At 37.8% G+C, this 15,846-nt stretch overlaps 1 protein-coding gene across 3 annotated transcripts in view; it reads left to right on the top strand.

Annotated features, from left to right (window-relative positions):
- DCC (DCC netrin 1 receptor) overlaps positions 1-15,846 on the top strand; it is a 1,195,251-nt gene that overhangs the window by 102,338 nt on the left and 1,077,067 nt on the right. The window lies entirely within an intron of this gene.

Here is a 15,846-nt window from a genome sequence, read left to right on the forward strand (position 1 = left end):
GACATTTATGCAGCCAAAAAACACATGAAAAAATGCTCATCATCACTGGCCATCAGAGAAATGCAAATCAAAACCACTATGAGATATCATCTCACACCAGTTACAATGGCAATCATTAAAAAGTCAGGAAACAACAGGTGCTGGAGAGGATGTGGAGAAATAGGAACACTTTTACACTGTTGGTGGGACTGTAAACTAGTTCAACCATTGTGGAAGTCAGTGTGGCGATTCCTCAGGGATCTAGAACTAGAAATACCATTTGACCCAGCCATCCCATTACTGGGTATATACCCAAAGGACTATAAATCATGCTGCTATAAAGACACATGCACACGTATGTTTATTGCGGCATTATTCACAATAGCAAAGACTTGGAACCAACCCAAATGTCCAACAATGATAGACTGGATTAAGAAAATGTGGCACATATACACCATGGAATACTATGCAGCCATAAAAAATGATGGGTTCATGTCCTTTGTAGGGACATGGATGAAACTGGAAACCATCATTCTCAGTAAACTATCGCAAGAACAAAAAACCAAACACTGCATATTCTCACTCATAGGTGGGAATTGAACAATGAGATCACATGGACACAGGAAAGGGAATATCACACTCTGGGGACTGTGGTGGGGAGGGGGGAGGGGGGAGGGATAGCATTGGGAGATATACCTAATGCTAGATGACGAGTTAGTGGGTGCAGCGCACCAGCATGGCACATGTATACATATGTAACTAACCTGCACAATGTGCACATGTACCCTAAAACTTAAAGTATAATAAAAAATAAAAATAAAAATAAAAATAAATAAAAAAATAAAAAAAAATCTCTCCTGAGACAGAATTCATGCTCACCTGCTTCAGAATACAAATCCACAAGGATGGTTCTTAGAAGCTTGGCAAGACTCTCTTGAGTTTCTTTTTATCATTTTTTCTTTTTGTTTTTAATAAGTGAGCTCAATATTTATAGTACTTTCAAAGCCATTTATTTCAGGTGTGTGAAAGGGGCTGTTTGCCTGCCCACTGAGGGTGAATTATAGGGATGACATTTAATGGTGCAACTTCTTCTGCTCAGTGCCCTCAACAATGGAGAGATGAGTTGAAAGGGAGTGATATTGCATAGTAAACAGTAAATGCCTCACACAATGGGAACTCATCATTTTTATTTTATTTTATTTCTTAAACGTAAGGTTTGAAAAAATAGCATGTGGTCTCTTGACATTATTCTAAATTGCACTGTTAGAAGAACATTAACTTTTTCATTTCACACTTTCTGAGCCTTAAGCACCATTGCTGTATGGGGAAATCAGTCATTTTCTGATGATTCATGTGCAGATTTGTGCCAATCAGAATTGGCCATAATTATGCCAAGTCTCTTCTTGCAAGGAAGTTCATTGAGGGCATAGAGAAAGGAAAGCAAAAGGAGAATCATCCTCTGTATGTGCTCTGTGTAAATTCACAAACCATAAAGGTACGAGTAATTTCATAGTGCAATGGAAATCTACTTTGAATAGACGACATTGTTATAAACCACAGATACTGGTACAGCTATCTGGGGAGTCACTTGATAGGGACTTAATGGCAAATCTGTGGGTACATTTGTCTTTTTCAAGTTTGCCTTGAGGCTATGGACATAAGAAAATAGTCAATAATATCTTTCTATGATTAACTTCCTATGAAAATCACTGAGAATTTGGAATCACTGATTTTTATCACAGATTCTAGAGTAGCTGAAGTTATGAGAGATGTTCATTTGTCTGAGACCATTTATTTTAAGAAACAGCAATTCTTACAGCATGATACTGAATCAGGAATGAGACTAACAGGAGGCAGGAACTCCACAAAAATGAGATGAGTGGCTGAGATATTAGAAGTGAGAAATGTTTACATTGATTTTTGCGTGAAAAAGAGTCCGATGTCTGTTTTATTCTCCCCTGCTTCTTAAGATTCCCTTTCCTCAAAGTCTATGAAGTGTTGTTATGGATTTGTTGTTATTTATTTTATTTTTACCTTATTTTTAGTCTGAAGTACATTATTGTTTTAAATCCTATCACCATAAAAATAAAAAAGGGACACAATTATTTTCCTTGGAACATTCCTCTGCCTTTTCTCTCCTATTCAAAGAGCTTACTGTTGAATTTTTAAACACTAGCATTTTCATCTTCTTCAGCCCGACAGAGACATTTTGGGAAATTTGTGTCTATAGAGGTATTTTCTAGTAAGGTTTGATTTGGTTACTGACCTTTTTTAACCTTAAAGGTACAAAAGAAAGTACTTCAAGCACCTAAGGGACTCTGCCAACTAATAGCAAACAAAAGTTCAAGATGGGTCAGGTCCCACAAAGGAAAATTAAATGTATTATTCTCACACAACAAGATTAGCAAATCATCCATAAACCCAGCCACTCTTTTCTTCTTTTTATTCTAATGAGTTTAGTGTGCAATAATGATGGTACAGGCTTCATCAGAATTCTGCCAGTGAAGGGGAATTTGCAAACTCTGTTTGCAAATGAGATGTGCACCATAAACCATAGTCATCCATCATAGAGAAGTAGCTTGTGCCTGATAAAAGGCTGTTGGGGCTGAGTCAATCAAATGAGCATTACTAGAGCTTGGTATTATACTGTCCTTTAGGTGATGGAGAAGGAATGTAATACAGTTATGGAATGTGATTTTTTTATGCTTCTGTCCCTTTTGGAAGACTAAACTCTATTCTAACATGAACATCTCAGAGTGACATTCATAATCTATGTTATAAAAAGAGACCTTCTCCAATTTCTCATCTGTCAAGAACAGTTAGAACTGTGTAGAGTTTTCATGATATAGCTAACACCATGAAGAAATGGTCCTGTAACTAAAATTACAGCTCATACTTGTTGATTATTAATGAAAGGTAGACTGAGCACTTGTGTCAATTAAATGAAGACCAATGAAGATGATAACTTCTAATGTCCTTTGATCATGATTAAAAATAATAATTATAACAATAAGATTTTGAGCTTATAGGTTACTTAGACACCATCTGATTTAGTGGATTTCTAACTTTTATTTAGTATTGGAGCCCATTTTTCAACCAAACATCATATGGCACCAGGACACACAAAATGATCAAGGTGTAGGAGTTCTTTAGAAAGAGGCAAGGGCTTTCTCACTCTTTCTTAGCTTTCCCTAGCCACCCTCCTTGATGGACATCTCTGATATTTTGAAACACATTGATGTAACTCATTTTTCTAAAATTTACAGATTGAGAAAATAATATGCCAAAACATTTGTAGATATTAATAAGGCTGCAGAACTTACTAATTACAAAGCAAATATAAAGATCCAGACATCTTTACTTCCACACAGATGCTTTCCCTACTGTGCAGAGCTCCGCCATTACCTTGCTCTACATCGGGTCAGAAAGCCAATGTCTGCAGGGGCCAGGCAGTCATGGGGATCAGGGGTAAAGCAGGTGGTAAGCTGCAAAGCTCCAACCCCCACATGAAGAGAACAGCTGTCACAGTTTCAGGGGATGCTTCTCATGAGGAAAATAGGGCCCAAGATTCCTTAATTTTCTTTCTATTTTTTTTTTTTAGCAGAAGTTGAAAAATCAGAACTTCAGTGTAACAATGGTAATAATTAAATACTTTAAGTGAATAATAATAACTACTATACTGATGAAACAAAACATATCTACAAGACAAATTCAGCCAACACCACTGGTCACTATAAATACCGATGTTGAGTTCAATATTGTGATGTTGTTATAAGAAATAATAAAATTCAAACATCCCTGTAATTAGATTCATTGGATGTGCCCAATAATTATTCTTATGAACAATTAGTAACAAGTCCTCATTAATTTTTTAAATAAATATTGAGGAGCCCCTAAGCACAAGCTCTGCTGTATAGAAAGGTCATATTCCCAGACCTTTGAGAACACATAATCTATTGAAGAGAGACAAGCATACAAGTGATATTTGTAAGAAGGTGAACTGAGCTAAAATAGAGGAGAAATTATGGTGTTGTGGGACTACCAACAACAGTAAAAAATATTTGCATAACTCTGCTCGATAAAGACTCTCCTTGGGGAGTCATGAAGAATGCATAGGAGTTTCCCAGACAGGTGAGAAAGGGGACATTCTAGGCAGAAAGAACAGCACACATACAAGAAAGGAGCTGAGGAAAAATCATGTCTTGATCAAGGAACTGCAAGTAATGAGGCATGGCTAGAGGGCAGAGAGGATGGAGAAAGGGAAGAAGAGAGAGAGGCAGCTGGACATGTAGACAAAAGCTAGTCAATGAAATATTATAAAATATATGCTAACAAGTTAGGACTTTATTGTGTAGCTGCTAAGATGATATTTAAAGATTGTAAATGGGTGAAGTCATCCCATTTTTATTCTAGAATGATGATTCAGATGACATGTATGAGTTAGAGACAGAGACGGGAGAAAGAAGAACCAGTTCTTGAAATAGCTCAGGTTATCATTGATGAGGGCTGCAAAGGTGTTGAGATTGGAGGAATGAAAGAGATAACTTTGAGGCAGTAGAGTTTATAGAATCTGGCTGCTGATTGGCTGAGAGGGAAAAGGAAAGTATTAAGGATAACAGATGCCCGGGATTTCTGTCTCAAGAACCTGGACTGACTGTGACCCATTTAACCAAGGGGGAGACTGAGGAAGTGGTAGGTGCTGGCTGCAGCCTAGAAAGGCTGTGGAATGGGGCTACCTGCACCAGGTCTGGAAGGGCTGTCAGAACACCTTGGTGTATGCAGTTCCTGGCCTGCAGAATTCACCTCTAAAATGAAGTGTTTCCCTAATTTCCTCCAGCACATTTCAAATATGAACTAAAACATGACCTTGAAAATCCAGAAATCTAAATATGAATGAAAAAACTACTAATCTTATTAGAAATAGCCCACTCACTGGAAGACTTCTACATCAAGAAGCTTAAAATCAGCTGAATTTATTTTTTTTAGCAAACACATTCTAGTGCTAAAAACAAACAATAGTAAAGCCAATAAATGCCTGCCAAATATGACCAGTAGTATTTCTCAGCTGGTTTAATGAGCACCGAGCTAGAAGGTCGAGACAAAAGCACACAAGAATCTCTTTTTTTCAATAATACAAATTTAACATGTTTGGCATTTTATTTTGCATTTGAATATGGAATAGCTGACTTTAGTTTATAGCAGGAGGGAAAGGTTAAAAGATTTGTTTTCCTCCTGCTTTGGCCTAGAGTAGTATTAAACCACATTCTCCTGTGATCTATTGTTTAGAAATCTAATTTTTTTTTTCTTCTCAAGAATGTATTCGGAGTAATCATCTCAAAATATCATTGAAACCCTTCAGGTAGGCCATTAAACTCAGTGGCAGAGTGACCAGAGAGAGAGAGCGCTTGACTACCTATATCTTCAAATTAAATCCAAACCTCAAGTATGGTGAAAAGCAAATATAGTCATTCTGGTCAACAATTCAGCAATTACAGACACACAGTGGATCACTATATAATTCAAAAATCATGTGTCTCAATGAGGTCTGTGGTTATTTTCTATGTTAGGTACTAATTTCTTTTAATTTACAAAAGCAATGCATTTTTCTTTTTTAACAGTCTAGTGGGGGTGGGACATGCAAGGTGGAAACAAACACAGGAGCTATTGAACATCCATAATAAGGGCATTATTAGGAGAATAAAAGGAGAGGGAAGAAAAACAATCAACCTGAAAACTTGGTACAATTCCTAAATAGTAATTCCTTTCAAGAGAATTTATGGATCTTGATAACTAGCAAGTGGCAGCACGCTCCATTCAACATAAAAGTAATAGCAACTAATAATAATAATAATTTCCAATGAAAGCAGTGGTTACCACAGCCTCTGATTTAAAATGTAGGTTTTGGAACAGCAGGCGTATTACCAATGATATTTGATTTTCCAAGAGGATTATCCATAAAGAATCCTGCAGCTGCACTTATTTACCTGTCTCTTCATAGCATCATTATGCAGACAGGGATACTGAGAAAAACACTGTAACAAAATTTAAGCGACTGCATAATTCTTTCTAAATACACCCACTTTATATATTCACATATATTGTGTGCTCTTCAAATGCAAATTTTAAATGTTGTTTATCTGTTACTTCTCTGCTCGGGTCTCTGTGTGTAGTCTTTCCTTAAGGTAGTAATATATTCAGATGTTCAGTTTCTCTAACACAAAACGAATTTTGAATAGTAAGCTGGGGATTTTTCAATGAAGTGACAGGACAAAAGAGACCCAGACAAACTGATGCTTTCCTTGGGAATTAATTAGGATTCAGAGTAGCCCTCAAATATTTATACCAAACTCTTCATTTTTTAATAAGTGGCCCCTAGTGTGGGAATCTAGCATTGCTGGTCTTTTGGGGGAAGGTAGCGTTCACAGATAGTAACTCTTGAATCTTCTACATTCGAAGGATGGAGAAACCACAGTATGCAAACTCCTTACCAGTTTTTTGTTTGTTTGTTTGTTTGTTGTTTGTTTTTTGAGACGGAGTCTCGCTCGCTCTGTCGCCCAGGCTGGAGTGCAGTGGCGCGATCTCGGCTCACTGCAAGCTCCGCCTCCCGGGTTCACGTCATTCTCCTGCCTCAGCCTCTCCGAGTAGCTGGGACTACAGGCGCCCGCCACCGCACCCCGCTAATTCTTTTGTATTTTTAGTAGAGACGGGGTTTCACCGTGGTCTCGATCTGCTGACCTCGTGATCCTCCCGCCTCGGCCTCCCAAAGTGCTGGGATTACAAGCGTGAGCCACCGCGCCCGGCCTCCTTACCAGGTTTTTAACTTCAAAATCTACTTTGCCTGTACATGGCAGGTTGTTGTTCATTTTAACCTCGATTAATAAGGAAAGAAGACAATAAATTTTAGGATGTTTGAAATTCTGTATTTGCTTATCTACAAGCTATGTGATCCTCCAAGTCCAAAATGCCAAGCAAACTGGGAACACTGATAGAAGTATCGCCATCTTTCTTCTTTTCCTGGCTTCAATAACTTCATCAACTACTTCTCTAGATCATATCAGATTTTTCATTGACTTTGGGCTTATGGGTTTTTGACCCTTCTATATAAATGCATTGGAATTGCTTTACTCTTTAGCAGATAATCCTAAAGAATACTTTTATAGGGCTTCATCGTGTGAGTGTGACATTACAGTCTACTTTGTGTTTGGATTATGGGTCTTCATGTATCAATGGTAATGTCATCTGGCATTCTCCTTCTAGCCACTACCTTTGGTATTGATGTTACTGTGATGATGTGCACATGAGTGTCACAGAGTTATTTTTGTGTGTGTGTATTGCTGCCATTGAGATGAAGAGAGTGATGGAACCAACTCACCAGACCCCCTGGGACTCCTGATCCCCTTAGTGGTTCCTTTTGAGGCGAGTTGAACAGAACCTTGTCTCCAGTTTTAAATCTTGGGTTTATATTACATTCGGCATAATGCCCAGAGAGATATTTCAATTCAATTGATTGATTTTTATGTTACATTCTCAGGAGTGCTGTTTGCCAATTTTCATCCTCAGTCCTGTCTGAGCAGTTCTGTGGAGGGTTATACTCTTCCACAGTAATATCCTCAGAACAATTTTGAAACAATTCTTTTCTCCATATTCTTAAACAGACATCAAAGACTTTAGTCCTCTTGTGAAAAACAATATTTCTTACAGATAAGACACAAGGCACACCTTAGTCTGCCTAAGGGTTTCAAAACAAGAAAATATGGCACCTTCATGATAAAGATAACCCCCCATCTTGGTCGATAATACTCTCACTCTGCTAACCATTTGATATGGTTATCAAACAGTATCTTCAACAAGTAGCCAGTGCTAAAGATAGTGAGGGATCAAAGAGGTGTAAGATAGCTTTTGCCTTCAATAAATCATCATAGTTGGGAAGACTGGGTATACAATTTAAAATATTACTGTAAATAAAGGTCAGCATGTGTTAAGTGCCCACAGTGCAGTGGCAGATGACAGTTACTATACAGGTTGAGAAACATGGGACAGAAGTGTGACTGACCTTGGTGACTGGAACAGGCTTCACAGAGGGAGATGCTACTCACTTGGATACCCAAGGATAGGCTGCTCAACTTCACCAGAATGGAGGTGTGTTAGTCTGTTCTCGAACTGCTATAAATAAATACCTGAGACTGGGTAATTTATAAAGAAAAGAGATGTAATAGGCTCATGGTTCTACAGGCTGTTCAGGAAGCATGATGGCATCTGCTCAGCTTCTGGGAAGGCCTCAGGAAGTTTACAATCATGGTGGAAGGTGAAGGGGGAGCAGGCACCTCACACAACCAGAGCAGCAGTGAGACAGAGTGGGGAGGTGCCACACTCTTTTAAACAAGTAGATCTCATGAGAACTCACTCACTATTGAGAGGATAGTACCAAGGGGATAGCACTGAACCATTCATGAGAAATCCACCCCCAAGATCCAATCACCTCCCACGAGGCCCCACCTCCAACACTGGGGATTACATTCCAACATGAGATTTGATGGGGACACAGAACCAAGCCATATCAGGAGAGTATTGGAGTCTGGAGAATGGTGAGATATTCTAGTCCGGGGGTCCACAACCCCAGGGCCACAAACTGGTACTGGTCTGTGGCCTGTTAGGAACCGGGCCGCACAGCAGGAAGGGAGTGGTAGGTGAGCATTTCTGCTTGAGCTCCACCTCCTGTCAGATCAGCAGAGGCATTAGATTCTCATAGGAACATGAACCCTATTGTGAACTGCACATTCGAGGGATCAAAGTTGTGTGCTCCTTCTGAGAATCTAATTCCTGACAATATGAGGTGAAACGGTTTCATCCCAAAACCATCCCCTGGCCCCTCTGTGGAAAAATTGTCTTCCATGAATCCCGTCCCTCGTGCCAAAAAGGTCAGAGACTGCTGCTCTAGTCCAACCTTGAAGATAGAATAATGCTTTGGTGAACAGAGCATACATTTTGTTATTAGAGTAGAATGTCAATGAAAGGAAATAGTGGTAGATACATTTATAGAGTTTTTTTTTAATTATTGGCTAAGCATTTTGAATTTTTTCAAGGGAAATGAGTGCCTTTGAAGACATTTAAAGGCTTTTGAGACGAGAAGTTTTCTAAGATTTATCTGCCCAGAACTGATTGAAATGGTTAGGTAGGTGGGTGGTGGTGGAAGAGGGAGAGACAGATGGAAAAACACATTTTATTAGAGATTTACAAGTGAGATCCAAGTGCTCAGATTGGTCTGGTAGCAGTAGAATTGAGCAGACATAATCCATATACAGTTTTTACTTAGTGGAGACCCAGATCATTCTGAATGGAGTGAGTAACTCTTTGTACTTTTACCTTCCCAGCTAATGGCCATACCTTTCACCCTAGTTGTCCCCAATGGCTTGCCAAATGTATTAAAATGATTTTGGGAAATAGTTTGGTGGGATGTAAGGTGAAGAAATTAACATTTGCTAGTTTCTTTCCTTAGAATAATAGTCTTAATCTTAGAGCTTTTATTAGTTCATTCTCATGCTGCTGATAAAGACATACCCAAGACTGGGCAATTTACAAAAGAAAGAAATGTAATGGATTTACAGTTCCACCTGGCTGGGGAAGCCTCACAATCATGCCAGAAGGCAAGAAGGAGCAAGTTATGCCTTACATGGATGGCAACATGCAAAAAAGGAGAGCTTGTGTCAGGAAAACTCCCCATTATAAAACCATCAGATCTTGTGAGAATTATTCACTGTCACGAGAACAGCATAGGAAAGACCTGACCCCATGATTCAATTACCTCCCACTGTGTCCCTCCCACAACATGTGAGAATTCAAGATGAGATTTGGGTGGAGACATAGAGACAAACCATATCAGAGCCCTTTGAAAATTAGACAAAAGTATGGAATCTCCCTTGCGGGGGAAAAATACACTTATAGACAAGATTGTGAACACAGTTTCAGGGATTTGCAGATACCCTGAAAGATGCATAGATGATAACTTAAGAGTCCTTAGAGCAATATTTGGTCCTTAATGATTTAGTGTAGGCAAATTCTGAGTTGCAGTTACAGTAAGTTCAGGTAGAAGTGATAACACTATAGCATTTGCTCATTCTGAGGAAAGGGAGATAACAATGAAACGATGACACTTGGGCTGGCAAAACTTTAAAGGAAGACTGGTTGGGAGTGAGGTTTTCTTTCCACTTAGTGCCTTATTTGTCACTCATGTACTCTGATATGGTTTGGGGGTGTCCCCACCCAAATCTTACCTGTAATTGTAGCCTCCATAATTCCCATGTGTCATGGGAGGGACCTGGTGGTGGGTCTTTTCTCGTGCCGTTCTCATGATAGTGAATAAGTCTCATGAGATCTGATGGTTTTATAAAGGGCAGTTCCACTGCACATGCGCTCTTACCTGCCACCATGTAAGACATCCCTTTGCTCTTCCTTCATCTTCTGCCATGATTGTGAGGCCTCCCCAGCAATGCATAACTTTGAGTCCATTAAACCACTTTTGTTTATAAATTACCCAGTCTTGGGTATGTCTTTATTAGCAGCATGAGAACAGACTAATACATACTCTGATATTAATCAAGTAAGAATTTAACTGAAGGGTTAATTTACAATTGGGAAAAGAAACTATTATGGAAGACAGAATAATTTCGGAAATAAGCCTGTCTCAAACTGAGACTTAAATGTAATGAAACTGCCTTTGGTCCATGTAATTTTCCTAAGTGATATTTCAGGAATGTTTGCCAACAGCCACTTCATTTCATTATTTTTATGGTAACATAGGCAGGAAGTAACCAAGGTTTGATTAAACTTGCTTATATGAATGGAAGAGGCTGAAAAGTTGGTCAGGGAATAATTGCTGCTTTCATTAATAATTTAGTTGGGTGGCTCCTTGATTCATACCTTTCCAGTTTATTCAGTAAATGCTTATTGAACATCTACTATATACCAGATTTGACCCGTAGACAAGGTAACTATCCTTGTGGTTTGTTCTGGGAAGGTCCAGACTAATGGCTATTAACTCTATGCAATTATTCTCAATATCATTTTTATTCTCAAAATTGTCCTGTTTTGAACAATAAATTATGTGGTTATTCTAGCTTTAGGCTATTTGGGGAAATGTTATCTCTGGGAAAAACTGTTTGGCCTGCCCAAACGTTTCTTATTAATCAGTCTAAATTACATATGATTACTTGTAGTATTTGGAATATAATACAAGCCTCAGGAAGATAGAACCTCATCCATTTTGTTCACCAATATGTCTCCTGGGCCTAGCTTATTGTTGAAATGTAGTAGATAATAAATACATTTTATAAATGAATGAACCATGTAAAATACTTCACTATTGGAGAAAATGGCTACCACTATAGTTATCCAAAGGACTAAGAATAGACTATGCTCTGCAGGTCAGGCTTAACTTGAAGAAAATTAACCAAAAAAATCCAAAAGTATATTAATAATTCAAGAAAATGATTTTATTATCTGATTGTATTTTAGAAATACGATTTGAATGTGTTTATTTTGGTTTTGAAGTCAATTTCTTAAGTAAATGTAAAGATATTAAAATGTTTGCCTTGGTTATTAAAGATTAGGTGACCAGCTACTGTTGAAATAACCATGTAGAACATTAGAATTTCACTGTGGGCATGTTGTGAGGCAGGGATTACATATCCATGACTAAGGGAATTAGTGAGCACCAGACCCAAAGTATGTCTTTCCTCCCTCCCTTCTTTCCATTTGTCAGGATGTTACGGTATATAGATATTATATTTTGAAGAGGTGACCTAGGGTATATCAGCCGTATTCTTATTTTACACAGAAATACATCAAGCTTGGTTATCTTGTTTCCCAGCCTCCAGAAGATTAGAAGCAGAAAGTTAGAAAGAAAGCTGTTAGAGTCAAACAGATTTATGGTAATGGGAGAGATTGCACAACCACAAAAAGGAGGCAAGGGATTCAAAAAGCATAATTTCTGAGGCCATTTGGGAAAGAGATAAAGAGCCTCACACGCCCGGTAGCCCCAGAAAGCCTCACCGTGTAAAACCAGCTCACAGCAGTTGTCAGTAATGATGGCCTCAGGCAATCGGAAAAGGTTAAAGTAGGTTTATTGTGCTCTGTTCAATAAGAGGACATAGTTTATAATCCATTTCAGTGGTGCTGGTGTTTTATTTAAGCTCTTTTGGTTGCAAGTAATCGGAGGACCAAAATACATCCTAAGAGAAGTGTGTGGGCGTGTGTGTGTATGTATGTGTGTGTGTGTGTGTGTGTGTGTGTGTGTGTACCTAATGACTACAAATTGCAAGTAAAAAGGTATAAGTGGTCAAGAACTGAGTCGGCTCGCAGGGCTGGGTCCTGATTTTGCAGGTCCCTGGTGTCTTGGTTTATGTATCTCTGTTTCTTTCTGAGTCTGATCCCTTGTTGCAGCTAGGCATTACCTCTTTGGGCTCTTCTCTCTAGGCCTCTTTTTAGTTTGAACTTCTGCTTCTATCTTCTCTCTAGGTGATTCTGATAAAATTCCAAGAGAGATAATGTGATTTTTCCAGCTCATCTGTTCACACTGGCAATGTCACGGCTTGTTGATTATCCTGTGTTTTACCTGCTCTGACTCAGTCCTTTTCCTGCCCCAGTTTGCAGATAGAGGGAGTGAGTGGCTTTGGTTATCTGGCCTGATTCTGATAATCCACTAAGCAGAAGCTGCAGACAAGCTGTTTTCACAAGGACTCAACTAAAGGCATTGCAGATACCTAAACAAATCCAAAAATAGATCAATGTTTTAAAGTTTTGAGATTTAGCTCAATGAGGTTCAGTTACCTGAAAAATTTGCTTTAGGTAGAAATACATTCCATTACCATTCTACAAATAAAACCCTACTCTCTCTATATTTCACATCAATTCAGGGTTCTAATAAAATATTACTAACTTTATTATGCATTATGTGTCTTTTTCCCAAAAATTATTCCGAAAGAACTTCTGTGTTCTTCCTATCCTATGTTACTCACCCATAAGCACATTTCCATTATCGTCCTTGATATTCGAGGGGTGGATGTAATTGATACATGGCCTCTACCATTTCCTCCTCTTCTCCTTATTCCCTACCCAGACTTAGCAAAACAGGAGAAGATGCTTTTACATCTGGAGCAGAGCATCACTGTTCCAACAATGGGTGAACGTGAGCTGCCGTTGTTGCCAATACTGGGTTTTGCAATAAGTGCTCAGAACAGTGATTCATGTCACAACATAGTACATGCAGGAAATTATACTAGTGGTCCAGTACAATAAGCCTTAGCACATGTGTCACCCATTTACACACTTGGTTAAAGGTATAGAATGAACTAAATAAATGTAGGTCAGAAATCTGTTTTCAACAAAGAACCAGGGAGAGAATGGCAATTCTGTTATACCTCAAGCGTAAAGACTAGGCGGGACACACTTATAAAACATTAGTACAACTTGTACAGAGATCCTGATTGAGGCTGTCAATTTAAGACATCTCAGGTAATTTTAATGACAAGACTCGATATAAAAACAGAATTAGCATTTTGAAATAAACAACAATGGTGGCCCAATTTTGGGTGCAGCACTGTGTGTGCATGTGCCCAGCGAATGTGCATGCATTGGTGTGTCTGTGTGCATAGGCACAGGCCACCCTCTCCTTGTCACGGTACACGCACCACCTCCTCTCTATCAGCAAAACATATAGCTACCTCCAAATAAAAGAGCAGCTAAGCTCTTGTAGAACATGACGTATTATATCAGCATAGATTTCAGTATTTCAAATTATTCCTGGAATTAATTCACTAAATAACCCAGGTAGTCAAAGCACAGATCCATTAGGCTCGGTAGAACACATTCTTTAAATGTTAGTACCATACAATGAATATTTGATAAGTACATCATTAATAAACCTTGGTGTGACATAATTGATATGTGGATGTTTAATGACAATTCCAAATGATGTAGCACATGGCATCCACTCATCCCTCAATCATCACGCAGGTTGCCCCTGTACCATGCGATGGGCACAATTGGAAAGGCAAAGTCTGATCTTCATTAGTGGCTACCCATAAAAGGTTTTCATTACAAGATAAATGATTATAGCCTGGCTTTATTAATTAAGCATGCATTTCTGCAGACCAAAGTAATTGAATAAAATGGCTAGTAGCTTTTAAACTACACAAAATCTTAACATCTCAAGAATAGATTCTACTTTCAATCTGTGCCTTTAACCCTCTATTATTTGAGAATACATGGCAACTGAATTTAAACTGTTGCCAAATACTGACTAAATTTCACATACAAGATTTTCTTCCTCTAACATCTTGCTCTGTGGCTGTCATGATAAACGGATTTGTCTTTCCTTTCATCTAATAACCTCAAATTCATCCTGACCCTACTCTCAGCCTTGAGGAACATAACCCCAGAATATGTACAGATTAACTATAGAAGCATTGGTGCTTACAGAAATGAAATGACTTGTTGCATCTTGAAAGAGAATTAGTGGCTGAAGAGCAGGTCACTAGAAGTCCTTTATTCAGTTGTCACTGAATCACACCTAGGAAACGACCTAATCATCCATGCTCAAGTCCTTCTTTATTTTGGGGTCAGGAAGGATGCTTCAAACGTGATATACCCATGTAACAATTCCCTTTCTATCTCTGACTGCTTCAGTGAGAAAAATAAGATTTCTTAGAATATCAATTTTAAAGTAAAAAATATATATCTACACCAGGGAAGACATTTTTTGCTATAATTTTTTTACATGTACAATATCTTGGAATAAAAGAGCTCTAAAACAAATGCAGTAAATTTTGAAAAATCATTATGTTTCTGATTGCTTGACACATAGGAGCTGTGAAAGCAAAGTTTAAAATTCATTTTTACTCAATGAGAACACACATGACTTAGTGCCCACAAAAAAATCCCTCAGGATAACTTTTTCAAGTAGAGCAAAATGTATATGTATATAATATATTCTACCATGAAACATCTAAAATTAATTTTATAAGATCAGAGAATATTCTGGCAATGAGACAACTTTTTCTCCCCAATTCTGCTTTGAACTAGTTTTTTTTTTGTATGATCACTACCAGAAATAATTACATTATTAAATTAATTCCACTCCTATTGACCGTGGTCACCAAACAGTTCATCAGCTTACTGTATTAACATAAAATAGGAAGCTTGACCCTGACCTTGTCGAAAATACTTTTATTTGTAGTGTTTTTACTTGAATTTATTGATAATTACTTTTATCCTTTATGAGTATGCTATTGATTCTTCTGCATGCCTTTCAATGGAAGCATTAACAAACATTTAGCTTTGAAGGTGACATTTTAATTTCATTTCTAACATTTGTAAGGACTTTGACACTAACTCCCACCATAATATTTTCAATCCCATGAAGAACGAAACATTTCCATAGTTTATTGTCTACATTTCCATTGTAATGGCCAGGTGGCTGGTATTAGAGTAGCATGGCATACAATTCCAGTATTAACTAAAAATACCACTAGACTATTCAAATGACTTGTTTTGCATTAGTGCAATTGTTTCCAATTGTGTTTCTTCATGTTTTATTCATCCTAGTTTCTTCTTGTTGTAGCATTAAACTATATATTATGAATTTAATGTATATAGTAAAGCTAAAAATTCCTTTTATGAAGTATTAAGTGCTGCCATAATTCTTATGTTTATTTTTAATCATTTTTAAACCTAAGATTACAAGCACAGATTTAGAGATAATTCTGATTTAATTTAATTTATTTATTTGTTTTGTTTTCAAATATGAGAACCTTCATCATCATGTTTCAATGAGTCTTCTGAAATAATAAATTCAAAGATAATTTATTTTCT

The sequence above is a fragment of the Pan paniscus genome, chromosome 17 (genome assembly GCF_029289425.2).
Source record: "Pan paniscus chromosome 17, NHGRI_mPanPan1-v2.0_pri, whole genome shotgun sequence".
Taxonomy (NCBI): Eukaryota; Metazoa; Chordata; class Mammalia; order Primates; family Hominidae; genus Pan; species Pan paniscus.